The sequence below is a fragment of the Girardinichthys multiradiatus genome, chromosome 11 (assembly GCF_021462225.1).
Source record: "Girardinichthys multiradiatus isolate DD_20200921_A chromosome 11, DD_fGirMul_XY1, whole genome shotgun sequence".
Classification (NCBI taxonomy): Eukaryota; Metazoa; Chordata; class Actinopteri; order Cyprinodontiformes; family Goodeidae; genus Girardinichthys; species Girardinichthys multiradiatus.
In genome coordinates, this window is record NC_061804.1 from 6629622 (window position 1) to 6657275 (window position 27654).

The 27654-nt window shown below is 38.1% G+C and overlaps 1 protein-coding gene and 1 long non-coding RNA gene across 2 annotated transcripts in view; one reads left to right on the forward strand and one right to left on the reverse strand.

Annotated features, from left to right (window-relative positions):
• LOC124876313 (polypeptide N-acetylgalactosaminyltransferase 10-like) overlaps positions 1-27654 on the forward strand; it is a 138027-nt gene that overhangs the window by 9184 nt on the left and 101189 nt on the right. The gene's annotated exons all lie outside the window — the stretch shown is intronic.
• LOC124876314 lies at positions 26112-26887 on the reverse strand. The gene is made up of 3 exons (XR_007040273.1): positions 26840-26887; positions 26268-26454; positions 26112-26163 (listed from the first exon to the last, which is right to left on the reverse strand). It is a non-coding gene; the product is annotated as an uncharacterized LOC124876314 (long non-coding RNA).

A 27654-nucleotide genomic window follows, 5' to 3' on the forward strand; every position in this document is an offset into this window, starting at 1 on the left:
ACGCAAGAGGAAGCTGTCTGAAAGGGATGTTCGGGTGCTAACCTGGATTGTATCCAAAAACATAAAACCACGACTGCCCAAATCACGGCAGAATTAAATGTGCACCTCAACTCTCCTGTTTCCACCAGAACTGTCCATCGGGAGCTCCTCAGGGTCAATATACACGGCCGGGCTGCTATAGCCAAACCTTTGGTCACTCATGCCAATGCCAAATGTCGGTTTCAATGGTGCAAGGAGCGCAAATCTTGGGCTGTGGACAATGTGAAACATGTATTGTTCTCTGTTGAGTCCACCTTTACTGTTTTCCCCACATCCGGGAGAGTTACGGTGTGGAGAAGCCCCAAAGAAGCGTACCACCCAGACTGTTGCATGCCCAGAGTGAAGCATGGGGGTGGATCAGTGATGGTTTGGGTTGCCATATCATGGCATTCCCTTGGCCCAATACTTGTGCTAGATGGGCGCGTCACTGCCAAGGACTACCGAACCATTCTTGAGGACCATGTGCATCCAATGGTTCAAACATTGTATCCTGAAGGTGGTGCCGTGTATCAGGATGACAATGCACCAATACACACAGCAAGACTGGTGAAAGATTGGTTTGATGAACATGAAAGTGAAGTTGAACATCTCCCATGGCCTGCACAGACACCAGATCTAAATATTATTGAGCCACTTTGGGGTGTTTTGGAGGAGCGAGTCAGGAAACATTTTCCTCCACCAGTATCACGTAGTGACCTGGCCACTATCCTGCAAGAAGAATGGCTTAAAATCCCTCTGACCACTGTGCAGTACTTGTATATGTCATTCCGAAGACGAATTGTCGCTGTATTGGCCGCAAAAGGAGGCCCTACACCATAGTAATAAATTATTGTGGTCTAAAACCAGGTGTTTCAGTTTAATTTTCCAACCCCTGTAGTTATCAGTTCTGAGGAAGAAACTGTTGGGTTTGACAAAAATGGATTTGGAACCGATTAGGAAATTATGTTTTGTCACTGTTCAGGAAATTGTTTTCAAATTACCATCATTTTAATTAGAAATGCTCCAACCCTGACTTTTATGTGCTGATCTGGAGTAGATGTACATTTTTAAATATCTGCTGATGCAGCTATTTTCAAACCCTGAGCCCTTTCACTTAAGACATTTAATGTTGCTTTGTCCTGGTGTTGTAAGTCGATAGACACAGCTGCACTGCTGTAATTTGTGCCCATACCTTAAGTTGTATTAGTATATACAAGATTTATAATTACATTTTAGTCCTCGGAGTCATCCTTCTGTACATATATTGCCACTATGCTACAGAGCTGCTGAATCTGTATACAGACTGCTGAGACCAAGGATGGGGTGGAAGGCACAGTGCTTGAAAGCACAGCAGCAGTTTAAAAAGAAGGCTACTTTGATGGTGAGAAGCTGAATCCTCACTCTGCATCCAGAAAACTGTTCATTGACAGCAGACTTCTTTAACAGACACTGCTTGGATGTTTAATTTGATTTAATGGGGAAAATTAAAACAGACACTTCTAATGTTTTATCAGAAACATTTGTTTATATTCAATTTATAAGATTTCTGTGTATAGGGTGCTACACTTCCTTTTTGCTGATTGGTGAAAGTCCAGTGTAAAATCAGACAAGATATGATGTGGTATTCACATACCATTGGAAAATGATGTTGAATTCATGAAAACTGAGAGGAGATGGGATGATAAATACTTGAGAAGTCCGGGACAGAGCCTTGGGGAACACCTTAAGTATCGGGCACAAATATGTATTTTAAAGATCTCAACTGACTGAGGTGAGTCTGGCTAAAGAGATAAGAGTTCAACCAATTAGGAGGTGTGTTGGTATTTCCTATTGTGTGCTTAGACGGATGTTTTGTGATTCAAGGCCACACTCCAGGATCCAGAGGAATGAGCATAGTGAACAGTACAGAATCAGGAAACCCGGATACCAGATTGTTTTTCAGACATTATTTGAAAGATGAGCATGGACCTGGGATGCAATAATTTTCTAATGAATTTTGGAGAGAAATTGAAATTTTGAGATTGGGTGAAAGTTGTTGGAAGTTGTTGCCCTCTGTACTCTGCAAAAACGTGCATCCTATATCTCAAACTCAATGCCAGTGTGAGCTGTGATTCAAATACTGTCATGCATATGGTCCTTGAATAAGTGTTCCATGGTGTGCTGGGAAACGAGAGCTGTCTCAAAGCATCCCCGCTGTGACATTGACAGAAAGGTCATTTGCACATTTCGCTGTCTCTCATTATAAGGCGGACCGTGGAAGTGGAGGTGGCTCAGCTTCGGCGCTGTCCCGCCTGCTCCAGACGCTCAGGTTAAGTGCAGGTTTGAAAAGATGAGAGCAGAGAGTAGAAGTGAAAGGAGTCTGCATGCGTTGACCTGCTACCTGCTGTGCTGCTCAGGTAGCTGTCTGATTTACTCAATAACCTTTTCCTGTCCTGCAGGGGAAGAGAGTCTGAAGATTTCAGGTAGTCTAAGACCCTTTCTTAAATCCTACACGGTATGACATCCTTGAGCAAAAATATTTAAGCCTCCCTTTTGGATAGTTTGGTTGAAAAACTTCTTCATCACTTGTACTGAAGAACACAGTAGATTGGTGATGAATGAGGTAGAGATCCTCTGATGTTTCACTGGCTTGTCTTGTGCTGCATTGGGGGCCTCATTTTCACCTGTATTTTTCTGTCTCCTTCCCTTTTTCACATCAAGTGCCTCTACGTCCACCATGCTTTGAATCTTAAAGGCTTTATTAGGGGGCAGGAACTCATGTTTCCTAAACTTGGGATCTAAAGCAGCAGTAAGTAGGACAGTTTTTCAGGATTGAGGATGACACATAAATAGTCTCTCCCATCGTATCTGTGTTGCCACATCAGTTTGGAATGACTGCGCAGGGGGATCTTAAAGGCTTCAATTCAGTTTCAATTTAATTTATTTATATAGTTCCAATTCACAACACATGTCGTCTCAAGGCACTTCACAAAAGTCAGGTACATACATTCCAATTAATCCTAACCATTGAACAGTGCAGTCAGATTCAGTTATTTATTCAAATTGGATAAAAAGTTTTTCTATCTAAGGAAACCCAGCAGATTGCATCCAGTCAGTGACTTGCAGCATTCACTCCTCCTGGATGAGCATGTAGAGACAGTGGACAGTCACTGGCGTTGACTTTGCAGCAATCCCTCATACTGAGCATGCATGTAGTGACAGCAGAGAGGAAAAACTCCCTTTTATCAGGAAGAAACCTCCAGCAGAACCAGGCTCAGTGTGAGCGGCCATCTGCCATGACCGACTGGGGGTTTGAGAGAACAGAGCAGAGACACAACGAGAACAAAGAAGCACTGATCCAGGAGTCCTTTCTATGGGAAGGAAAAGTAAATGTTAGTGGATATAGCTCCTTCAGTAATTTCACCTAGAAAGAATGAACAGATAAACTCAGAGCCAGTTTTCAAGGATAGAGTCTGAAAGAGAGCATATAGAGTTAGTCACAGTAAAAGCTCAGTCAATTTCCATGTCTAGGAGAGAGAAAGGGTTAAACACTAAAAGGCAGGGCCATGTGGATCATCTGTAGAAGGTGAGCATTAAGTTGTTGCCAGCAGAAGCTTAGACAATTCCCCTCTCCAGAAAGGTGTCACAGGTAGACACAGAGCGAGGCCAGGTGTAGCTTCTAGCAACAGAAAAGAGAGAACAAGGTTAAAAGCTGAAATAACAGCAAATAATGCAAAATTAGAGTAGTGTGAGAATGTAGCGAAGAGGGTGAAAGTGGTCATTATGTCCTCCAGCAGGCTAAGCCTATAGCAGCATAACTACAGAGATAGCTCAGGATAACCTAAGCCACTCTAACTATAAGCTTATGTAAATAATTTTTGTTTAATGACATTTGTTTTTGTTTGTGTTGAGAAACTCAGCTACAGTAAGTGCTAGCAGACTAACACTCAACTAAGGATGAGTTCTGTGTTGTGTTTTTAAAGTGAAGATTAACTTTTTTTAAAGGGTGGTTTTTAAACAAATGATCGGCCATAACACGCCATCCACGCTTATGCATTTCAACCCTTTTATTATTGGTATTTCAAAGGTATGTGTTTGAGTCTGGTAACCAGCTATAAGTTTCTTTTGTTAGCTCCAAACGCTAACAGCTAAGAACACGTGCTCGCCCACTTTATGCGTCAGCTGAAGATTATTTACCCAGAAAGGTTGTTAGTTCCCAATCTAGGAAATAATATTCCCCTAAATATTATTTTACTAAATGTGATAACTAACTAAACAGCTACAGATCATTTACCCAGAAAGGTTGTTGGTCCTTATTCAAAATATTTCCTTAACATTTCCTTAATAATGTTTCCCTAAATATTATTTGTACTAGGTGAAGCCAGCTAATTAAACACTATTAAGACCTATTTATCCAGAATGGTTTGCTTCTTATTCAAAATAATATTTCCTTAAATAATATTATAATATTTCCATAATAATATTTCTTTAAATATTATTTTAATAAATAAAGGCAGCTAATTAAACACCGCTGAGAATTGGTCATCCAGACGGTTGGTTTTATTCAGCAAATCATTCTTTAAAATTATTATTGTTTAAAATAATGTTTTATCGGATCTTGCATTGTGAATGGTTGTTTGAATGTATATCAATTGTTGCCTAAGTTAGTTTCAAGACTAACTTAACTTCATTTCCAGATTCTTCAAGATAATTCTTGCTTCTGAAACATAAATAACATTGATAAATTCTTGTATTTTAAGAAATTGTGTGAATTCATTCCATGTGTGTGCAGAGTTTTGCTGTTCAATAATGCCAGAGCTTGGCTCATCCCTTTCAATTTTGTCCTAATACCACCATCTTATGAGGCTGATATTCACAGGACAACCCTTAACAGACCGACATATTATTTAATAAAATATTAAAGTATTAATATTAACTATTAAATAATATATTAATATTCATAATCACAACAAAGAGTTGCTGCTATTTTAGACCAGAGTCGGATAAAGTCCAAAGTACAAAATGTATTTATATTGTCTGAAAAAAGGCCACAATATGTATGATGCAATTTTTTATTAAAAAATTAAGTCAAAGTTGAATTTATGGAACCCATTTTCGCCGCTTTTGAAGGGGAACAAAACTACAGGAAATCAAAAAAGAACAAAATGATCAAATTCATCTTCATCTGTTTTATGAGATCTAGGGGACCTCCCAACATGTTGGTCCATATTGCTGGAGGATTTTCTTCCTGAATAGATGTGATCAGCTCTGACAAAAGTCCACAAGATAAAGTGTGCTCTTGAGAAACAAATTGGCTGAGATTCAGGGACCTTTCGCTGAGAAATAGCAATCATACAAGCTTCTGTTCACAGGAGGCTGCAGTTATGAGCAAAACACAAAAGGCAAGATTACTGTTAATTTTTTACTGCGGAACACATGCATTTAAATCCTTGACTCATGCACTGAGATGCATGTTTGTATATGTTGTAGAAGGTCAGCCAGTGGCAGTTTTGGTCTTATTAATGAGAAGATCCTCAGGACGTTTATGTGCAACAAACATTATGAAAGGGGAAATGCCTAATAAAAAATGGATTTGCAATTGTAATGACTGTTATGTAACACCACTGTATAAACACATAACATATATTTGAGAACATTTTGACTTTGCAACCATTGTCAAAATAAAGTTACATACATTAACAATTAAATTAATAGGAATCTGTTACCTGTAAATGGCTGCGCTTGTTGGAATTCTAGTTGGAGATGTCAAATAATGTTGTTTGCATCAGGTCGGTTGTTTATTTTATTCAAAATATTTATCTGGTTCAAATCAGTGACCTATTTGCAGAAGTGGTTGAAGCTATTTCATGATGGAGGTAGGAACGTTATTAGAGGTGTTGAGTCTTCTCTGTTTACTTGTACTTACGCTCCAACTTAGCAGGTATTGCTTCCAGTGTTTTGAGTTTTAAATGTACCTTTCAGTGAGATAATATATTGTGAATATATCGTTATCTTAATATCTGTGTGCAATGTTCATATCAAAAGAAATGTTTGAAGTGCAATAATTATGGGCTAATACAGGTCCTTCTCAAAATATTAGCATATTGTGATAAAGTTCATTATTTTCCATAATGTAATGATTAAAATTTTACATTCATATATTTTAGATTCATTGCACACTAACTGAAATATTTCAGGTCTTTTATTGTCTTAATACGGATGATTTTGGCATACAGCTCATGAAAACCCAAAATTCCTATCTCACAAAATTAGCATATTTCATCCGACCAATAAAAGAAAAGTGTTTTTAATACAAAAAACGTCAACCTTCAAATAATCATGTACAGTTATGCACTCAATACTTTGTCGGGAATCCTTTGGCAGAAATGACTGCTTCAATGCGGCGTGGCATGGAGGCAATCACCCTGTGGCACTGCTGAGGTCTTATGGAGGCCCAGGATGCTTCGATAGCGGCCTTTAGCTCATCCAGAGTGTTGGGTCTTGAGTCTCTCAACGTTCTCTTCACAATATCCCACAGATTCTCTATGGGGTTCAGTTCAGGAGAGTTGGCAGGCCAATTGAGCACAGTGATACCATGGTCAGTAAACCATTTACCAGTGGTTTTGGCACTGTGAGCAGATGCCAGGTCGTGCTGAAAAATGAAATCTTCATCTCCATAAAGCTTTTCAGCAGATGGAAGCATGAAGTGCTCCAAAATCTCCTGCTAGCTAGCTGCATTGACCCTGCCCTTGATAAAACACAGTGGACCAACACCAGCAGCTGACACGGCACCCCAGACCATCACTGACTGTGGGTACTTGACACTGGACTTCTGGCATTTTGGCATTTCCTTCTCCCCAGTCTTCCTCCAGACTCTGGCACCTTGATTTCCGAATGACATGCAGAATTTGCTTTCATCCGAAAAAAGTACTTTGGACCACTGAGCAACAGTCCAGTGCTGCTTCTCTGTAGCCCAGGTCAGGCGCTTCTGCCACTGTTTCTGGTTCAAAAGTGGCTTGACCTGGGGAATGCGGCACCTGTAGCCCATTTCCTGCACACGCCTGTGCACGGTGGCTCTGGATGTTTCTACTCCAGACTCAGTCCACTGCTTCCGCAGGTCCCCCAAGGTCTGGAATCGGCCCTTCTCCACAATCTTCCTCAGGGTCCGGTCACCTCTTCTCGTTGTGCAGCGTTTTCTGCCACACTTTTTCCTTCCCACAGACTTCCCACTGAGGTGCCTTGATACAGCACTCTGGGAACAGCCTATTTGTTCAGAAATTTATTTCTGTGTCTTGCCCTCTTGCTTGAGGGTGTCAATAGTGGCCTTCTGGACAGCAGTCAGGTCGGCAGTCTTACCCATGATTGGGGTTTTGAGTGATGAACCAGGCTGGGAGTTTTAAAGGCCTCAGGAATCTTTTGCAGGTGTTTAGAGTTAACTCGTTGATTCAGATGATTAGGTTCATAGCTCGTTTAGAGACCCTTTTAATAATATGCTAATTTTGTGAGATAGGAATTTTGAGTTTTCATGAGCTGTATGCCAAAATCATCCGTATTAAGACAATAAAAAACCTGAAATATTTCAGTTAGTGTGCAATGAATCTAAAATATTTGAATGTTAAATTTTAATCATTACATTATGGAAAATAATGAACTTTATCACAATATGCTAATATTTTGAGAAGGACCTGTATATTCCACGTCTGATGAGTTTGCATTTTACATACTAATGTAATATTTTGCCAGTTGGCAGCAGATGCTCACACCAGATACGAATGACATTGCTCAAAATGCCAAAGGTCACAGAGTTTAAGGAGAGGGAGAGGGTGAGAAAGAGAGGAAGAAAGAAAATAGGGATAAATCACAACAGATTTTGTCTACGCAGGATTTATTATTATTATTGCAAGATTTTGTAATTTGTGCAGCTCTAGGTGACATGTTGGGTTTGCATGAGGTCAGTTGGTTGTGTAGAGGACTTTCATTCTGCAGTCAGGGCATAAAGAGGTTGCATTGTCCTGATGTTTGATTCAATGGGTACGCAAGGGGCACCCATACACTTTGTCAACCCATGCACATTAAACTGTGACTTTTACTTTTGTATAGACGGCTCAGTGCGAAAGTAGCAGAATGCAGTAATGGCTCAGGTACCAAGGATCTCTAAATTGGTCCTCCTATTTGTAATTCCAAAAAAATCAAAGGGGAAAAAAAAAGTATAAGAATTATTTGCAGTTTGTGGTCAGTCCTCCAATCAAACCATCTTACCAAGAACAAATTAGTCTAACAGAAAACTAACAGCAGTAACCAGACACACAAAAACACCTCTATTAAACCCAAACCACATTTTGCTATAAAAATCACTCTGTTTAGGCTAATTAAGTTTAAATGAGTCACTTTTTGGTGATGAGGACATGAAACAACAGTTGTCTTGTTAATGTCCCCTAAAAAATCTTATAGTCAGTTTATCCCTGAACCAATGAACGTCTCCCTTAGCTTCTCATTGTTTATACACATAGTTCAACCTCGCATTAAAAGTTAATACCAAAAATAGTACTGTAAGCTCATCAGCTAGAAAAAAACCCTAACTGTAGTTAACTGTTGTTCTACTACACTGTGGTAGCCTTTGCAGTGTTCTGCGCTGTGGTCTGCTGGGGGAGCGGCTGCACACAGCAGGACAGGAGGAGACTGGACAAGCTGGTCAGGAGGGCCAGTTCAGTTCACTCTACAGTGGAGGTGGGGGAGAGGAGGCTGATGGCTAAACGGACATCCATCATGAACAATGCCTCTCACCCCCTGTAAGACACTGTAGCTGCTCTAATCAGCTCCTCCAGCAGCAGGCTACACGTGCCACAGGGCAGGAAGGAATGTTTGAGAAAGTCTTTCCTGCTCTACCTGCTCTAAAATCAAAACCTATAAATGTACAATACTACCAATATATATGCATCACCACATTTTTATCTCTTCTTTTTATGTATATAGGGTTCATATTTGTGTAATTTTATTTTGGAGCACTAATTTGTTTTGTTGCTTTGCTTGCTCTATTTATTTTTTATTTATAATTTTCTTTAAAATATCTTCCTAGATGTGTGACATTTACTGTGTTTTGCTTTATTCATTTCCCTCTTGGAGGATTAATAAAGTCGTTTCTCTAACGTCTCTGAACATGTTAGCTAGCAGCCTCTCGGCTTCTGACAGACTCGCTAACTCTGACATGAAAACATTGATTTACTATTTAAAGGCCTGCTGTAAAATTCCAGAGTGCATACCTAATCACTGAGCCGATACAGGACTGATACAGTTATCTGCCTAGCAACAGAGCAGAATGACTTGATAGGATAAAAACACTGGAAATTTCAACATTTGCCAAGGGATTGGTTTATAAACAGGCTGTGGGAAGGGTTAGTGAAGTTTCATGCAGGACAGAAATCATTCTTCTCATGAACATTGTCACCAACGTTTAATTAAAACCAAATCACAATACTGAGTTTTGTGGCTATCTCGGGTTGATGTGACACGTTTTCTCTACTAATTATTCAGCCATTGGGCCAGAACGTATCTGAGCAACTGCTCTGTAGAGTAGAAGTTGAATCAATAGGAAATGTGTGAAACAGGAGGTGACATTTTTCTCATCTCTACAAGTAAATTCCAGGAACTAGGCCAACTCAATGTACAGCCATCTAAATGTCCTACATTCTGACATCTTGGTACAACTGCCGTAAGAACCAATCACTGTTTTTTTGTCCCTGTAGTGCCAGAGCGTTTGACCTGCAGCTAACGGTTTCCTGTTTGTTGCTATTCTGATGTACATCAAAGTTGAATAGGAGTTTAGCCCGGAGTCTTATAAAAAATCTCTTTCTGCTCTATTGACATCATATAGGAGAAAGTGTGAGATATTTCAAGCCAATAACAAGCAGTAATTTCAGAATGCTGAGGGACCTTAAGGCTGCGCCTACAGGAAATATTAATCCAAAGTGCACAGAAGCCATACTGAAATTGAATGGATTCAGACTGCCCTTGCAAAATGCTTCTTGTGAATTGCACCACACGTGCTCTACAAAATTGCTGTCCTTAAGGCACATTGCGGAATTGGTTGCTGTTTCAGCTTGCCATGAATTTCTTCATATGGCAGCAAACAACTGTGGGGAAAGGGAGGATTTCGGCAATTAAGGAAAGCACATCAGCACTTTGAATCCTGGGGGTTTAAGAGCAATTAGAGCTGCTGAGACAGGAGGATTAAGACAGTTTAACCATGGTTTACGAGAACTTTTGAAGGAGTTCATTATACAACACGACTGCATATGATTTCTAAGTAAAATGATAATTTCTTGGTGCTTTAGCAGTGTGCAGAAGCTAATTTTGATCTTGAATGTGGCAACATGGTGAATATTTTTATTTGACTTATAGTTGAAACCGGAGAGTGTTCAGTAGATTTAATTTGCACAGTGTCTTTGTGTGATTATTACCTAACTAACCTACTGATTTGTTTTTTTGCCATTTGGGGCTTCAGATGGATCGATCTTTTCAGCTATTATACTAGTACAGAGGGTGGACTTTTACAGATTTTTTTACTGCTCGTATGAGGATTGTTATTTTTTTTAAATAAAAAAGCAATTATAATTTAAATTTTGAGAAAGGACAGTTTTAATAACAATAAATAATACATTTTATTTAAAAGAACTTTTCATAACACTCAAGGACACTGTACAAGACAAGTAAAAAAAAATATAAAATAAAATAAATTTATTTTTTCATTTAAATAGGCTTTTAGCTTGTTACTGTAATATCACTAACAGGATTTCTCTTGAAAAAGGTGTCAATCTTCCCATGTTTTTTTCTTTTATGCATCTTTATTATAATACATATATAAGTGACAAAATGGCAAAAGCGTGACAGTGTCATGAATCTGATGGACATGACAGAAAGACTGCTTTTTCTGGCTTACCAAAGCTTGCACATCCAGAGAAACAATATGTTAGCAATAACTATCCTTTTTGTTGTTACATACTGATGTGTCCTCTGCACGAACTGAACGTAAGATAAACACAAGACATTCGGGACTTAAGGCGGGAATGCCAGTCAGCAGCCAATCAGCAGCCAGTGTCAGGTTTCAACCGGAGGGGAGTGGGTGAGGGCGAGAGGAAGGGGAAAAATACAGTGAACGCAATATGGAGGAAAGAGACTGGAAGCGCTGTGGGTAAAGTAATGGTGTCCAACCGTGTCACAAGGAAAGTGTGGGTGTTAAAACACTAACATCCCTGATGGTTGCGACGCCCATGATTAATGACATCCATACCTAATGTACCCCATACACTGTAAAAACTATTAGAGTAGTTCAACTTAAAAACTTTAGCTCAATTGCTGCCTTAAAAATGTACGTTAACTCAACTTCAAGATAAGAGTTTTTTAAATTTGGAAAGGTAAGTTGTTTAGGATACTGGATTCATGATCATTTCTTGTTTTAACTTGATACTCTGAGTAGAGTTTACTGCTGATTTTGTATTATCCAATATAGAAAACTTAGTTTTTCTTGTTAGAGTAACAATTATGTGCCATTTCAACTCACAAAACCCAGTTATACCAATTTTTTCAATAATGATTAGTTATTGTTTGAACTTGTTACTTTGAGTCAACTCACTGTATCACACCATTGTTAAAACATGTTTTGTTTCGTCAAAAGAAAATACAATTATACATCCATTTAACAAATTTTTAAAATACATCTTTCTGTATCGCTTACCTCTGTAAGTTACTTTAACTCATGTTTATAAGGCAGCAATTGAACTTGAATTTAAAATTCCATTTAACTACCATTTTCAATTTTCATTAGTGGTCTGAACTTATAATGGCAATCTTACCAGATTCCTAAGAAAACACTGAATTCAACTATCACAAATAACGAAACTTCAAAAAAAAATTTAAATAATTTATTTGAATACCACCTTCACTTACAACTTACTTCTGTTTGTACAGAAAATTATTAAAATATATGAGGCCTATCTGGAAAAGTAAACAAAATTGGACCATGGGGATGAAGAACCTGCCATGTTGTAGTCAGTACTTGTCAGACTAAAAAAATAAACGTATATATCTAAATATATCTTTATATATAGAAATATATATCCATCTATGTATATATCTAAATATATATCTATATATAGATATTATATCTCCCTGAATTTCTTTTTTAATGTACCAAATACATGAAGAGTTTGGTTTTTTGAAAATTATGAAAATGTGATGAAAAATCATATGACTGAATAGAACAACTGTCTCCTACCATTCAAAAACAGTTTCAACAGTGCAGAGTCTGCCAACATTTTAAAGTACATTGAACTTTTAAATAACATACAACATACACAATAAAGTAAGTCTGTCTGAAGAAAGAAAACTTACTATAACTTCTTAGTCAAACAAAATTAAGACTGTCAGCGCAGACAAATGTTACAGTTTGTACCTCAGAATTTTATTGGTTAGTCAATGGACTCTGGCAGAAGCTTGGTCTGGTTTGATCTTCATAACTACTCTCTGAAGAATCTCAAATGTATACTTCATGGCATATGGATACTCAAGATTCATGCAATAGATGACACTCATAAGCAATGAAAATGCAACTACAACATCTTTAATGTTGTGAAGAACAATGGTCTCTTCAACAACAACTGCCACATCAAAGACCTCGCGTGGGATAGCATCTGGTTCACCACTCTCACAACCTATCAGGAGGCCAAGTTGCATCCCCTTCATGCCTTTATCCAGAATCTCAACGTGAGCCTTGGGGAACCAGAAATAATGTGTAACCATTTTTGTCAGCAACTACAAGACACCATTACCTCAAGGTCTATATACAAAGCTGTGAAGTTGTAAAGCTGTGTTGATCTAAAGTCCTCGTCATATAAAGTGGTGTGAAAAATCCTTCCTGATTTCTTATTCGGGTGGGGGGGCTCTTGGACTAATATTTACGTTTGTTTGATGTAACACTAAAGTGTGACAAACATGCAAGAAAAAAAGTAAGAAATCAGGAAGGGGCAAGCACTTTTTCACGCCACTGTATGTATATTTGCTTCATCTCAAATCTGTTATCATTGTTTCTGTGATTGCAATATGCTCTGTTTATACAAACTAAGCATGCTGTGAGCCATTTACAACAGGTAAAACACTGACTGCAATATAAATGCACCACTCTAGCCTCTGCAAACGTGTATGAGCAAGCATACACACAGCTCCTCTGCAAAATAATAACAAAAATTTAAAAAGAATGAAACTGACAGTGTATATACACACACAGTTCTGCATTTTACATTTTGTATAACCTTACATCACATATCCTGATGACATTTGCTGGATCTTCGCCTGATATGTATTGTGGCAGACCAAGTAGAGCAGCAGCCCTTCTCCTGTCATTTGTGTCCTACAACACAAAAAAGCTTGCTGTAAAATCAAAAGCTTAAAAGAACGAATGGTGTCTACATTTCTAGTCATCCGTGTATCCACTTACATCCCTCACAAGGCAGTCCAAAATGTGTTTAAGGGCCTGCTTCTTTCCAGATGTTTGTTGCTGCTGAAAAAGTGCAAAGCTCACAACGCAGTTTAGCAACTAAATTTAATCCTTTTTTATGTTCTTTGATATGTTTAGCAAATTCCACGTGCGATTGGAGCAAAGTTAGACAGTTGGGGTAAATGCAACTCAAGCCCTGTCTTCCATGTTCATGACTTCTTTTCTAATGGCTTACTATTGTTCTTTCACTGTAAGTAGCAAAACTGCAGAACTTACAACTCCACTTCATCCACAGTTGTAGCCAAAGTTCAATGATCAAACTGCATCTAGAACACAGAAAATAATTTATTAGAAAGAGCGTGGTATAAAACCCATCGATATATTGACTTGACATGTTGACCAGATGTAAATCTAGTAGTACAACCAAATTTCTCAGAAATAAGAAGAGAAAGGTGGGGAACATGCTATTTTTCAGTTCTTAATATAATAGATATCTCTATTTGTGGCTGACATCATAGGCCCTCTTCTGTTATATCAGATCTTAATAACAATTTAGAAAATCATATAAGCTGAAATTTGGAAAAAAAAATAGAGCAAACTATTTTCATTAAAAAACGTTTTTAACCACATATTACAAAAAAGCTGAACAAAAGTAAAATGAATAAAAATTACTAAAACTAAGAATTTTGGAAAAGTACAAATGAACAAACATGCACCATAAAATATGAATTTGAAAGATTCCATTGTAGTTTTATGCACATAGCATAACTGCAAATTTAGCCTTTATGAAACAGTTTATATAACTACGCTAGAATGAGTATGTGTGAAAGATACATTCGTTAAAACATCCACACGACAAAATTTTTAGTGCAATCTCCGTGCACACATCCTACTCTGGAACCAGTTTTAAAAACGTGCCCTTTTCAGATAAAAAGTGCGCTGCTGTGGTGTACACAAACAGTAGAAACGCAACATCATTCAGTTTACACCCTTAAGACGTCGTATGCGAAGGATATAAATGGCACCTTTATCATCTTCTGCTCCATTCTCGAACGTGTGCCCGCTATGCGCGGGAATGTACGGCTCACCTCTGAAAGCAAGGCTTATATGCTAGCAACTACAGTATGTCACGAGATTAAAGAAAATTTAATAACACGGGTGAAAAATCAGTTTAGAAATAAAGCCTAGTCCCCAAAAGTCCCTTCAGAATCTAGTTTCCTCCCCAAATGCCATACATGCTCTTCTGTAAGACTGAAATCTTTAAGCTAGGTTCACCTCATTTAACTTTACTGGCACTAACAATTTTTTTGTAGAAGTATTATGTGTCACATATCAATGTCACATGTGAAGAAATTAATTTCTTTATATCCAATTTACAAACTAGGTTGGACTAAAATTCGAACAAATGTAACGACTTACCTTACTGCATCGTCTACTCCTCAGGCGGACAGCTCTTTGACCCAATACAGCTTGCTAATGCTCCTGACGAAAAGTATTCCTCCGCCGCTTCTCTTTTCAACGTTCTCAGTGTGCTAAACTGATGTTGCTATTTTAATATTAATGGGCAAATACAACATGCTGGAGCATGTCCTCAAATGTTACATAATTATATCATAATTATCAGCCGTTTATCAGATTAAGACCAATTTCTCAGCACTACTTTGTACCGTGCAGTAATTTTGCCACCATCGTGAGTTTTTGAGATCCAGTTTGATCCGGTCACTATTTTTTAAACTCATATTGATGAGTTATTTTGACACATTCAAATATTCATTTCATTCAACCTACTCAAAACTTTGAGTTGCAAAACCAAAAACTCATGAAAAAAAGTTGAAATTGTATAATGTGTTATTTTGAGTGGAAGCAAATAATAGAAACAAGTTATGATAACTTATTGGGCATCTCTGTTTTTACAGTGTAGTCCCCTTTGTTGAGCACATCATGCAGCCTTGTGCGTTCTGTCCGAATGTATTATGATGAGCCCTGGATACGAAGGAGAGTATTTTACACTTTAAGAAGCCTCCTGCACTTTTAAATCTTTCATGTGGAAAGATTTCAATGGAAGGAAACACTGGCAGAAGGACAGACAAGGTACGAATGATCTTTAAACAATGTGAGTGTCCGAGCTACGCCACCCTGTTGGCAGTTAGACAGCTCGGAGTTCCTCCGGATCTTTCCCCAGGAGCGAACCCACTGTCTACAACACTTTCTCTTAAAACAAGGACTCTCAAACAGAACTAAACTGTTACCACTTTTAATCTAAATAAGACGGTGGAATGGTTGCTGAGATCAGCACTGAGGCTCATCCTGGATCATCTCGGAGATCAAAGTGACGAAGTAGCCCCGAAAGAAGGTCACATGTAGTTTTGTATCTAGTACTCCCTCAGTGTTTATCAGTAGACTATGTGTCACCATTCTGTTGTCTATCTGATATGGTGTGTAATAGCAGGTGTCCAATCCTTAATCTAAGTGTTGCTGCAGCATTCTAATCAACCCAGTTACATACTGTTGCACAATCGAACCCAATGTACTAAAACTTATGTCAAACCGTAGGTCATTTGTCCTTGTAATTTACATCAATGAGGATTCCTATCCATATCATAACAAAAATGAATACAGTAGAATTTATACTTTATCATTATGGTGTGTGTGTGACAGCTCATCTATACGTAATAATAAGGTGATTCCTAACATGAGAATATTGCCACTGGCTACAGCAGTTGGTATCTTCTACGTAGTTTCCTGTTCATTGATTATTTAGATACTGGATAATTCTACACTGACAAGGGATTTATAAATAGACAGTTTGAGACAATAATCTCTATTTATGTAAAAACAGACAAATGAACATTTCAACATTTATATTGCTATTTTTTGCGGTATGATCAAGCAAAAGAAAACAGCAGTACATAAACTGATCAAACCAGCACTGGATTGTACAGTAATTACAGATTTCTTAAAACTTAGTTTGAAATATGTGAAAACCTTGCGCTGATTGTGAAAACAAACTAAAATAGCTGATTTTCTGGGTTTAAACCAGAAAATATAGTTAAACGCTCTCATATTGGCTTATTATCTAGAACCCATTGATGTGAATTGTCTCGTTTTAATGAACTGGATATAAAGTTCCACTGCAGATCACCAAACAGAGGATGCCTTGTAGAAGCTTTTGACATTATTACCAACACTTAATAGAGGCGGTTTGAGAAGTTTTGTAGATATCTGCATCAGGATGGGTTGTTTGGTTTCTGGAATGGGGCATGTACATCCGATATTGATGCTAATTCTTAAAAGCTATTTCTCAGGCTACAGAAGACCTTAAAGCTAAACCCTGTAGCTTCCAGTGGTAATTGAGCCATTGCACCATTGTCTGCTTATTGATAAAGCCTACATCTTTCTTAATACTTTGACTTCTCACAGAGCCTGATTTGCTCTCTCACACACCTAACCAGAATCTGAAGAAGCTCAGTGCCATCCCCGTAATCCTTGTGCAACAACTCCCATTCAGTTATCCTACGGCGCTCGAAGTAGGCTTCTTCAGATTGCTCCACAGCCTGTCTTCTTACAGGAAGCTTATGTGAATGAAAGAGCCATCTCTAACTGAATGAGAGTATTGTCATCATTGCTGATGTTGGTGTTTATCAGGTTGTTTGTGTCTTTGTGGTTAATAAATCGGAGCATCAGATTGTTTCACTGTTGGGGCTTAGAAACAAATGATAGATAGGCTTGTATGCCTTGCAGTCTGAAATTCTAAGTACATAAAAGAGACATACATTTACAGAGTTTAATGCGATTTTTTTTCAGTGAGATTATTCAAAGAAGCAATAATCAGCGTAGCTTCGGGAATTTGTAAGCAGGAACAAAGCTGTTAATGTCAGCACCTGATGCAGCCTCACTAAGCTAAGAGCCAGCAATGCTGCTAGACTGGGAAATGAGATTTTATCTTTAATGTGTTAAGCCTCTGGAAACGAGAGAAACTGAGGGGTGAAAGTCATTTGCAAAGACAAGTGGAGTTACCCGCTGCAGACTTAAGTCGTTGAGTTTTATCACTCGGAGCCACTGAATAACAGGAGAAAGGGAGCACTTCAGTAGGAGTAGGCAGCTAGAGCGGGTAAAAGAGGTGTTTGTTCATGGGTTGACTTTGTTGGAGAGTGTTTCCTCCCCAGGTTCCCCATACAAGGCATACGTTGACTTGTTGCTGGCTGTGGCTCAGGCTGAGCTTGTGCAGAAGCTGCTCTGTATGCCTGTCAGGGATCTGCTGCCCCAGATCAGTGCGAGGAGCAAAATGGACAGGTGCAGCAGACAGCCTGAGGATATGGAGCGAGGAGTTTGGCTTTTAATTACAGCCACATGGGTAATGAGGATGCTTTTTTACATTTTTCATTAAGCTAACCCCAGGATGCTAATTTAAGGCCAACTCTGTTTTTCACTGTTTTAAGGCTTGCAGGAAATGACTTCATCATTTTATTCTATGGACTATTTTAATGGAGCAGTTTGAAACACAAATTTGATTCATATACAGTCATGGTAGAAAAGCAGACGCTCTTTTAAATCTTGAGTGCTGTGTTTAGTCACATGATAAAAATGGCCTTTACCAGGTTCTAGAATTATTTTAATTTAACCTCAAGTCTACTACAACAACACCCAACAGATTTCACAGTTGGTATTTATTGAACAAAACCAATTCTTGCTGCTTCCATTGAATTGTGGAAGGAAAGTATCAGCCCCATGAGCTGCTAATTAAATGCTTGATTAACTGATCATAATTACTGTAACAACCAATAGTCATTTTGGTCTGGAGCATACAAGTGTGTGCTTTTATGGAACAGAAAAACATCTGATAAATTTTGGTGCATTGGATTTAGATAAGGTTAAGGATATATAAATGGTCTAAATAGATAGGAAAAGGATGTGGAAAATATCAAGCCAAATAATGTGTAATTGATTTTGAGATTAAGGATGCATCTCAAGAACTAATCGTAGCCCTTATCTCACATGTATCTTTAATTAGTGTTTTTGTGTTTGCTGCTTGATTTTCGTCCATCATTTGTTGCTCTTTGTAAGTTCATCACCCATAATTGAACCAATTAATATGCTGTATTGTGCTGTAAATTGTCACTCCACCATTTACCCTCCTGCAAGTCTCCTTGTTAACAGTTCTGTTTTCTGGACAGTTGATTTTTTTTCTTTTCCTCCAGCAATCTGCTTTTGATATGACAAACTTTAGTCTTTCTTTGGAATTTTCTCTTTGAGATTGTGGTTTTTGAGTGCAGTCTGCTGTGGGCTTAGCACATATGAGGTAAAAACTCTTTATATGCCTATGTGTGCATGGGAGACAACACAGTAGATTTCCACATCAACCGCCTGGCTGCACAGCAGTAAAGATCAGTTGATAAGGCAAACGACAGGGATTGGCAGTTAAATCAGCCAAGCATCATGGGAAAGGAGAATAACTGGGCCATTACAGATGAACCATTTTACCCGAGGCAGGTTGATACTGCAGTATGTTCCCCTCACTCTGCTGTGTCATTAACAACTGAGTAACAACATGAGCAGTGCGGGGAGGTTGCATATTCATTTAGTAAATGGTGAGCTTCTTCCTCATATTTGTAATCCTGAATTTCAAGTTTACAAGCAACTAGATCATGAGTTTTACCCATCTGCTTCCAGAAGCCCTTATGAAATCCAAGGATGAAAAAACAAAATACCCACCAAAAAGTCAATATTACCAGTGCAGATTCTTCTTACTAACTTCATTAACTCTGAGATGTTGGATATCAACTTCTACACAGCATCCTTAATGATGGTGACCCATTCTTGTCTCATGAGTGGAAGACGCTGATCGCTGATTTTTGGCTCATGGTCATCCACCTGCTTTTTGAGAAGTTACCACAGGTTATCAGTTTAGTTAGGCTCTCTGGAAACTTTGACACCACAGGTCCAGAATGTTAAAGTTCTGGCCTTTCAGATTCTTCTTAAATTTCTGTTTCATGTCATGGTGCTAAAAAATCCAGAAATCGGCAACAGGTTGTTCCTAGATTGTTGAAAAAAGTCTTGAAGTACATTTTGAGACCACAGTATCACAGTGTACGCATAAAAATAAAAACCCTCAGTAGCATCTCAATAATATGATTTTAAACTACAGGAGGAGTTTGATGTAAAACTTTTTAAAACCATAGTATTCCTTGATTCCAGTAACAGGCCCATGCTCAGTCACTATCAAGACACTTGTCTGGTGGGGCTGTAATCTTTAAGCTCTTCACAATTTCACATGATTATGGTTCAGAAAGCTGTAATGTGATAATAAATTCTCTAGGGACGTAACAAACTGTATATTATAGCTGAGGTTTACAAAAACTGCAAAGGATGTGGCTCATGTCCAGCTAATTTCCCCTTAGCCACAGAGAGTGTTGGGTGTTATGCATGTGACCTTATGTGTTTACCACTAATTTTCCAAGGTGCTGCATTTAAGCACTTCTGACTTCAGGCCTTTGCGTTCATAGAAATGAGGTAATATGCTAACTAGGGGTGCACTGATTGATTGACTGGCCGATCAATCGGCCCACAATTTCCTTCATTTTGGGTAATCGGCCAATACTTACACGTGAAATGGATCTTATCCACCGATCTTATCTACTTGTCTAACCTATTGCGCAACTTGTTTCTTTGTAAAATGTGAAAAATGAAAGACTAAAGGAACTGCAATGCTCTAAATTTTTCATTTATATTTGAGAGCACTGCCTCTGGGGCCGTTAAAAAAAGTTTGAATTGTTTCATGGGTATTGTGTAATGTTTTTGAACAAAATAAGATTTCATCTTTGAAGGCATATTGTGACCTTATAACACCTGACAGTGTCAGTTATAAAAAAAAAAAAAATTGGTATCGGCCAAAATCTTAATCGGCGGGTCAGGCTTTTTAAAGATCGGTGATCGGCCAGACAATTGCAAGTGGTGCACCCCTGATGCTAACATATTAAGATAATTGAGTTTGATGTTTGTTAATAATTTCAAAATGGTCAATCTGCAGCTTGATGGATCGAAAAATTGATTTCATCTCCCACCCTTACTACACAGGACTCACCCGTTGCTTTTGTAATTTATTCTAAAGAGAAATGATTTTCTGGATGTCTCAAACAAACAGAAGTAATCAAAGAAAGTAACAAGGCTGAGGTCTTCATCTGTCCATCCTTTGGACAGATAAAGGATCCATCCTCATGCTGTCCTTGATGTTTTTCTGCAGAGACGTGGCGTCTTTGCTGCTCCATTTTGTCCAAAAGTCTTACCTCACCATGCAGATCCACTCACCTGTGCTTCCTGCCAGTGTTCAGCAAGCTTTGCACTGGTGGCAACATGACTCTGTGAAAAAAAGAAATATTGGATGGGTATAGTCCTTGTTCCTGCTGGACATCCTGAAGTCTTCTTTCTTCTGCTAGAACCTGTTAAGTTAAAGGTCTGGATCCTATTAACCTCTCTTTTTGGCAGCTGTTTCCTGTGTTTTGATGATGAAGTAATAATGGCTGCTTCCTTTTCTTTGAAGGTGACCTTTACTACAGCAAAAAAAAACAGTTGTAATGGGACCACCTAAGGAGGGTATAAATGCCCCCATGTTATAGCAATCTGCTAGGTAATTGGATTAATGGTGATTTTAGTGGGCCTATTTCACAGTTTCACCTGAGCTGATGCTGTTTCGACAAAATGTAGTTAAATTTGAAAAAAGTCTTTTTGTTATAGTGTAAACATTTTAAGCCAATAAAAGTCCTGACAATAAATTGTTCCCTATGTGATTGTTGCCCAATAATCTAAAAATAATGAGTGATGTCACCAAAAACCTGTGGCTCCATCTTGCAGAGTTAAAAAGGGGGGTTTAAATCTTTCCTCAACTACTGATCAGTGGACATTTCTTGCAAGTTCTGTTTCAGTCCAAATAACTTTCACAGCTGTTTGTAGAATTTGCCCAGAATTGGCTTTTTTTCACCATTTTTCCAGTCCTTTCCTGTTTTCTTGGTTTATTTTCCTGCAGATTGCCATGGTGTTTTTGTTTTTTGAGGTTAGACACCTTCAGAGTAAGGGTTTGAGCAGGGTCATTTAATCTCGTTTTTTAGTCTTTAAGTGATGTTGAGCAGAAAGGCCACAGCCACACCAGTAAATTAGAGCAGCCGTTTGAAGACCAGCAAGCCATCTCTTGAAGAAATTGCTGCATTTTTTGCTCTGCTAGACCGTGTCTTTGCTTCCTGAGTGACTTCCATAAACAGCAGGTGGTATCAATGTCAGAATTTATGAGGCTTGGATTTGTTTTTTTGCTCTTGTTAAATATTTTCATTGACATTGATGAGAGTTTCAAAATGATTCATGAAAACACAGGCTGTGAGGGGCAGGGGAAGGAGAAATTATTTACAAATTCAAGGAGTGTCTTTTTTAGCTCTGAATAACATGAGGCCATATTAGGGATAGGAGATATAGACCTTAAAAGTTATGACAATATAGTGTGATACTTATTGCAATAACGATAATAGGGATAAAACATATTTAAAAATCCACCTCAGGCTTTTTTCCTTTAGATTATTTGGGTGTTACTGCATGTCACTGGCCTATAAACCAAAATATTGCTCTGGAAAAAAACACAATACAACAAACAGTCAACAACTAAGGAATAACTTATTGATTTATTAAATAGTAACACCAGGATTATTTTATCACTTGCTCATCCCTAGGCGAAATATATTTTGGAGAAAGAAACCTTTAAAAAAAACCTGGAAAAATAAGTAAGTAATTGGCTTTTGTATTTCAAAGCACATTAGTCATTTTAAATGCACCTTTCTAACACAAAACCAGGCTTTGAAATCACGCCCTGATAACTTGATATGCACTTTAATATATGGATGATAACGTAATGTTACTTCACTGTCTGGTAGCATCTCGCTGTCTAGTACAGTAAACAGCGAACGGACAATTTTCTTGATGAAAAGACCTTCTTAAGAGAAATATGTTTAATGGATGTGTGGCTGCTGATTGATGACGCAGAAAGATGATTTTATGTGCACTTCTACCTCAACGGTGCTATATGCATATATGGAACATGTACAAGCAACAGGATTTTCCAGTTTAAATCATAAATTTAGGGAAGAGCCAAAGATGAGGGACACGGTTTCCTTTGTTCAGTGGTCACAACAGCTTTAGCAGCGTTATTTAGTTTGTGGGTGCCCTCTAAGAGTACAAAACATAGTGAGGTTTGCTGATTGCGTTTAGGTATTCAGGTTAAGGTAGTAATCTACTGTTTGGCTGATATTTGACCATTATGCACATATTTGGACATGTATAACTTTACATTTGTATAGATGTGTATATATAAAGGCTAGTGCTTACATTTATTTGTGGATTCCTAGATTAATTTGTACTTTAAATATTGCAGTACATTTATAACTTTATTTATGTTTTGATACACTGGAAAAAAGTTATTTTGCTTTAGTCTGTTATGTCCATTGGAAATTGTCAATATATAATTTATTACAGTAATAATTAATCAAAATCAGTATTTAGGCATTTTGTAAAAAGCATCAGTTGAATTATTTTAGGTATATAATTCTCTGAGAAGCTATAAAAAAACTGACCAACATTATATCCTGCTGTAAAGATTTTTGTTTCATTTTGGAGTTTCTTATATGTCCAAGAACTGCTGTTTGTCATTAGTCTCCATACCCCACACTGATGTGTGCCCTTGGCCTGAAGACATTTTTAGATGCACGTCTTGTTACGAAGCAACAAATGAACAGAGGCTTTCCAACAGTTCTTGAACCAAAGCCATTCACTGGTTGGTTTCGCCTTCTGCTCCTGTATCGGACTGCTGTCTTTTCAGCTATGATCTGCTTGTCCCCATATTGAAAAATTATGGTAATTGCCTTCAAGTGCAGCTGTAAAGCTCTTCCCAGCAAGTCCATTGGTTGAATTGTTTCAGCTAGTGTTGGGAAGAAGCAGCATGCATGTGGCCCTTTGGTTCGGCACGACGTAGCAAAGCTTGGCACAGTGCTTAGAGGCGGCCGTGGGGAGATGTGCGGAGCAATGATTGCAGGATTAGGGCCACTGAGATAACTGATTTGCTGATCATTATGTAAGCCACATCTGTCCCCTGTCACGTCAGTGGCACCCGGCCTCCCACGCTGAGCAGGATGTCGTTCTGAGTTCTGCTTACAAAAGGAAAAATCGGGATGGCATGAGGGAGGCGGGAGTGGAACATATTCCTGGCTGCTGGTACTAGAAACATGAAGACAGTGATGTTGGTAAACAAAGAAATTATAACAAGCCAAATTCCTTTAAATCCAATACAAAAACTCAGAAAGATATTGTTAATATCATTTGTTTTGTTTAAGAGAAAGGATTTCTGGAAGGATTAGTCTGGAATTGTTATGAATTAGTGTGTGTCTGAGCATTCTACAAATCCAATCCTCCACCTTGAAAATTTGTCTGATTGACACATCAGCCCTTTTTATGTTATGCAGTACATGGTACATGTACTTTTTTCATTATATATGGGAAGAAACTTGTGCCATCAGAAACTGAATTTGAATTGCTCATACTGAATCTGTATTTGTGTAATTTGAAATTAAATGCATTGGTTTGAAAATGAATTTCACTAAACTGAAACTGAATATAATGGTTTAAAACTGAATTTGTTTACTTTGAAAATTGCTTTGCTTTATATTGAAAATTCAGTTTGTTTACTTTCCCTTTGAGGTCTGAAATTCAATTTCGTTTCCAAAATTCAGTTTTTTGTGTCACACATCTAGGTCCTTGAATATGGAAGCAAATCGTTACCATATTTCAAATGAAAAAGCATTTTCAGAAATGCTTTTTCATTTTAAGAATGTGGCTGCATTGTTTGACTCATAAATTAAATTAGTTATCAATAATTCTATTTGCATTTTAATTTTCTTCTTCAAGATTGCTCATTCTTTCACTTGATTAAAATGAAAAAGACATTTGAGATTTATTTTTCAAAATGTACCCCAGCAAATAGATACCAAAATTCAATTTGAAATGTAAAATTTGAAAATGAAAAAGCATTTCCAGAAATGCTTTTTCATTTTAAGAATGTGGCTGCATTGTTTGACTCATAAATAAAATTAGTAATCAATCATCCTATTTGCATTTGCATTTTCTTCTTCACGACTGCACATTTTATGCCATAATCAAAAAGAAAACAAAGCAGACATTGCTTTTTCGTTTTCGTGGTCTGCCCACAAAGTACTGCCCAGAACTCAAAAACGAAAAAGCATTCCGAGCTGCGGGCGCAGAAGAGTGACGTCAGCAGCCGCTCTTCCTCAGCTCCCTGCTGACCGAGCTGCCCATCTTGTTCGGTGGGAGGCGCTGTGCACGTCTGCATTGCATTACATTGCAAACGTGCCGAGAAATTGATTGAATTGCAGCAGGGCCGAGCTCAATTTGTGGCAGTGGCAGGCAGAACTGGTAGTTCCGCCACAGCTCCACAGTTCTGGTGGCAGCTTCGGTGGCAGGCTGTGGTAGTTCCGCCACAGCCTGCCACCGAAGCTGCCACCGGAACTGCCACAGCTTGCCGCACGGTGGCACGGGATTCCGCGTGGATGCCAGAAGGTGCCACACCGGCCGTAAAACTTGCCAATGCGGTTGCCGCTGTTTTTGTGGAAGCTGATGCTGATTATCGGGTTGTCATTGTTGTTATAGCCTGTTACCTTTAAATAATGATTTCATTATTGATTATTATTTAATAAACAGCTTTAGACCCATAACATAAGGTGATTGTATTTACTTGACATGGAAAATAAATAGCACTATGTGTATGTGTGACGTGTTGAAAGGATGACGATTTATTGCACAAACAGCCGGTTTATTATAGAGCATGAGCGGCTATTCTGAATCGTCACTCACAGAAAAATATAAATAAATGCTTAAAAACACGCTGGATGTCCCAGGCCATAAGGCTGCCACAAGGATGCCACAGCCTGCCACCGGAACTACCAGTTCTGCCTGCCACTGCCACAAATTGAGCTCGGCCCTGCTGCAATTCAGTCAATTTCTCGGCACGTTTGCAATGTAATGCAATGCAGACGTGCACAGCGCCCCCTACCGAACAAGACAGGTAGCTCGGTCAGCAGGGAGCTGAGGAAGAGCGGCTGCATTTCTGGAAATGCTTTTTCATTTTCAAATTTTACATTTCAAATTGAATTTTGGTATCTATTTGCTGGGGTACATTTTGAAAAATAAATCTCAAATGTCTTTTTCTTTTTTATTTTAATTAAGTGAAAGAATGAGCAGTCTTGAAGAAGAAAATTTAAATGCAAATAGGATTATTGATAACTAATTTAATTTATGAGTCAAACAATGCAGCCACATTCTTAAAATGAAAAAGCATTTCTGAAATGCTTTTTCATTTGAAATATGGTAACGATTTGCTTCCATACTTGAAGCCACGGATTAATCAAACAAAGATTTACTGATCCACGGATGTCATTCTTTTGAAGGATGCATTTGTAGGCCGATAACATCCTGGATGAGGCGACGAATGCTGTCCAATCTCCAATGTTCCAACAAATGCGTCCTTCTTATCCCCAGATTTGAAGGATGGGTCCGGTGTATCCTCCGTGGATCACCCTATCCCATGATCCATTGCGGGTCGAAGTAGATTGTTCAAACGGAAGTAGCAATGGCTGGAGGAGAGAGAAAAGCTGTGAATAAAATTGGATATATTGCGCATTCTGTGAAACAACTGAACTTTTACAATGTTTTTAGACGAGGATGTAGTTGTGTAAACCTAAAATATCTGATCGGTTTATCAAGATATCGCTTAATTGCACAAATGCGCAGATGTGTTCGTCCGCTGCCCCAGCAGCTGCTCGCCTCGCCTCGTCAGTCATCTGACCGGGTGGTTGAGGTGCGCTAAACCCCGAGAGAACATCTGACTCCCGGCACATTGTTTTCAAAATACCGCTGGGTTTCCCCTATGAGTGGAAGTTAAACAGATATAATTCAGTCCGATGAAATCCAATATTAATGTTTGGTTTATTTATTATAATAATAATTATTATTATTATGCTCTGCAAAATGATTTCAACTTTGTTCCTAAAGTTAATAGGTTAGTGTTTAAGTTGTTGACAGCTTTACAAATAAATCAAACAAATGTATTTGTCAATGTATTTTATCTAGTGTTAGATTTTTATAGCCATGAACACAAAAAATATTTTCAACATTTTAAATGGCTGAATAATGAACAAGATCATAAAACAATAACATTTTAAAACAAAACAGCATTATAAGCCATCAGCAATATGTAAAAGGGTAAATAAAAACCATGTAGTTATTTACAATAGAGACAGCGTTATTAACCTTCAGGCTCCATTTGTTCGGCTTCACAGCTCTGGGCTTCATGCTAACACGGTTGCTACGCAACAGAAGATACGCTGAGGTAAGGGCAAGAGAAACGCAGACCGACGTAACACCGGCGGCAGTATGCTAATCTGGCCTGTTTAGCTAATAGCTACAGGTAGCATAAGTTACTGTTTGACCATCATTTGTCTACATGACGTTTCTTATAGATACTCATGTATGCTGCACTGGTCCACTTCAACATGCCGTAAAGGGAGTTTAACCTGATCTGAAAAAAATTTATGAATCTGTGTTTGATTAATCTGTGGCCATCTTCAAGGACCCAAACAAAAAACTGAATTTTGGAACCGAATTGAATTACAGACCTGAAAGTGAAAGTAGTCAAACTGAATTTTTAATACAACTAAATACATTTTAAAAGCAAATAAATTCAGTTTCAGACCATTACATTTAGTTTAGTGAAATTCATTTTCATACCAATGCATTTAATTTCAAATTACACAAATACAATTCAGTCAGAGCAATTCAAATTCAGTTTCTGATGGCACAGGTTTCTTCCCATAATTATATTTTTGTTTCTTCATCTGTTTCACAGAAATAATGATTTCATAATGAAAACCTGACATTTTGCCAGCAAGATTCTCAAGTACCACCTTCTGAGACACATTTTAAACAGGGCTTGGACTTTCTTAGTTTGTTGTGTTATGTTAACAAAATTATTAGTTTTACAGTCCACACTAAATAATTGGTTGGAGGATGCAAGGCAGTCCATTTGTACTCAGAAGTTGAGAATTCTAAATTAGAAGTTGCAAGAT